The sequence below is a fragment of the Galeopterus variegatus genome, unplaced genomic scaffold (assembly GCF_000696425.1).
Source record: "Galeopterus variegatus unplaced genomic scaffold, G_variegatus-3.0.2 Scaffold1532, whole genome shotgun sequence".
Classification (NCBI taxonomy): domain Eukaryota; kingdom Metazoa; phylum Chordata; class Mammalia; order Dermoptera; family Cynocephalidae; genus Galeopterus; species Galeopterus variegatus.
In genome coordinates, this window is record NW_007727643.1 from 290973 (window position 1) to 293786 (window position 2814).

Consider the following 2814-nt stretch of genomic DNA (forward strand, 5'->3'; position numbering starts at 1 on the left):
AAGAATCATTGAAACAGCTGGTTTATACTACAGAATGTGTAATGACCTTATAATTGTCTTAGATGTGGCATGGAAATGTTTATATTTCTCTTCTAGTCTAGAATGTGCTAAATAACAGAAGCCAAAAGAAAGGGATTCATTATGAATTCCAAGGACTCAAGGGCTGTGTTTCCAGATATGGGGCTGAGGGCAGGGGGTCCTTAGTCAAATTCCAGTGCAGATGCTGGGCTGGGCTGGGCTGGACCAGACTGAAGCAGGCAAATTGGTTTCCATCCAGTTAAGATTCCCTTCTGTGCTTGCAGTGGTACCCTGCCCTTCACCTCAGACATCTCAACACCTGCCTGAACCCTTAGACCTTAGAAAAACCTGCTCTCTGATCATAGACTCTTGGGTTGCAAGGGGGTCAAAGTCCCCAGAGCCAGCCGCTATCTTGAATTTCCTCTAGCGTGGGACTCGAGTGCCTGTTGTTTGCTCTGTAGATCTGTTTCCCAATGCTTACCCTGCAGGCCCAGGAGGCTGACCTGTGTGAACTCTATCCATTGGTTTGATGGCCTTCTGCTTCTCACTGTTTTTGGCCATTGGGGAGCCCAACAGGAGGGAGGAGAATAAAACTCGGTACGTATTTCCCCTTCCTGTGGTGTTACTGTGGGTATGTCGATCTCTCTACCTAGGCCTCAGTTCCATAGAAAGGCCTTATCACATGGCTTTTTGCTTCGAGGCTCTGGTAATTGCCACCTCCTCTAGTTCCTTCAATCCTAGGCATGGTAAGAGATTCTAGCTGTTAATAACTGTGGGATGCTTCTTAAAGTCATGTGCTGGTAAACCAGTTCTCCAAAAACAGAAACAAAAACAGAAACAAAAAAAGCCAGATTTGTAGTGTTTGCTGATTTCCATGATGTAAATGTTCCCGCCATGGCCAATTTTAAGCTACCAACATGACGTCACTCAAGGTCAGCAAGGAGGGGTCGCACACCGTTGACCGTCATGGCCCCTGTGAGCTGGCCACAGCACACCACCTCTTCTCTGCAGCCTGCCCACACCTTTGTAAATACTCTCTTTATTCAACTCTGTACTGAGTACCCATTTTAATGCTACCATCTGCTTCCAGGACGTGGCTGACACAGGCTTCTTTTGAAATGGAGGGCCTTTTGTACTTACATACTCGTAGTAATGGGGAAACACCTCCCAAGCAGCACACTGTCTTTTGGGCCATCTCCTACTGTTAAAAGTCTTCCACAAGTAACGGGTAGTATCCTTTCCCCCCAGGGCCCCCTCTTGGAGTAAAATGATGCACCCAGTCTGTTCCCAAAGTGCAGGTACTTGAGCTCATCTCTTTCCCATTAAGAGAGCCTACTTGCAAGTGACCTAGGGTGCTGTGGCATGGGTGCACACTATCATTGAACTAATGGTGGGTGAATCCCATCCCAAAACACAGAAGCGCCTGACCAGAGAAACCTACACTGCCTGGTCTGGGACGGCTCCTCTCAGCCCGGCCGCTGCTCCTGGGGTCTCCCTCCCAGCGACCTTCTCCCCATCCTCTGGCTTCAGCACTTGCTGGTCCCATGCCACTGATGGACTCCCTGTCAGAGTGGGTGCCTGTATCTGAGGAGTTTCCCACTCTGAGCTCTCCTTTCATCTCCCTTCAGGATCAGCTCCCTCTTTTTTTTTTTTTTTAGTTTCTCCAAATGAAATGAGTGTTTTCAGCTAATTTGCTTCCACAAGAGAACTCAATGGTCCATCAGGCAGAGTGAAATGCCCTGGGATGGCTCAGACAATAGAGATAAGAAAAAGCTGCTTTACCTCCTTTGGGGAAATACTACCACTATTTCCACCACTACTGCTGCTGCTGCTGTGCGTAATAATCCTTAACATTTATCAAGTACTGACTATGTGTCAGGTGCTCTCTAAGCACACTAACTTCCTGACGACCCTGTATCAATCAGGGTCTCTGTGAGAAGAAAATAGATCATATATTTAATATTCTTGAAGAATATTTGAAGACAGTTTAAGAAAGGAGTTATTTATTCCTGTAAATGTGCAGTAACCAACCAATTAAGAGAACCAACTAGGAACGGTGCCACACCCGCAGACCATGAGCTATGTCTAGAGAAGACCACATCCACTTCCAAAATTTAGATATCAGTGAGTATGGAGTGTGTGGAGGAATTGGGAGCTACTAAACACCCTGACCCTTCTCTTTCCACCTTCTGAGGGCTGAACCCCAATGGCAGTCGCAGGGCCTGGGACCCAGGTAGTACAGTCCATAAACTTGAGCCTCTTGGGTATTGAGTACAGCAGAGGGGAATGGAAATGGACCAGAGGGGGCTGGTAGAGAGAGAAAAACCAGTACCAACCCCACAAGGTAAGTCTTACCGTCATCCTCAGTAAGCAAAGCAGCTGATTTAAACCCTGGGAATTTAGAGGCAGAGCTCCTGGCCTCAACACTACTCTGTGCTGCTCACGAAGGAGGCCTAAGGGGAGGAAAGTGCTACCATGTTCTCCGAATTAGTGTCCCTTTCCCCATCCCACCTCCAACCCCCAGAGATGTCATGGCCATAAAAATCAGAACATAAGTTAACTTTTCAGAAGGTCACCCAAGAGTTCCATCAAGGGCAGGATAACTACTGCCTTATTTTGGGATACAATAAATTGATCTATGGGTAATTTCCATTGTCCATCCTAGTTCTGCTCCTTGGGGCTACAGAAAACAAGCCTGTGCCCTCTTTTACCTGTCAGCCCCCTAGGTGCCCATGGGCAGCTGCCCCATCTCCTCTCAGTTTGCTTCTGAGCCTCAGTTCCCTCAGCCGCCCCCTG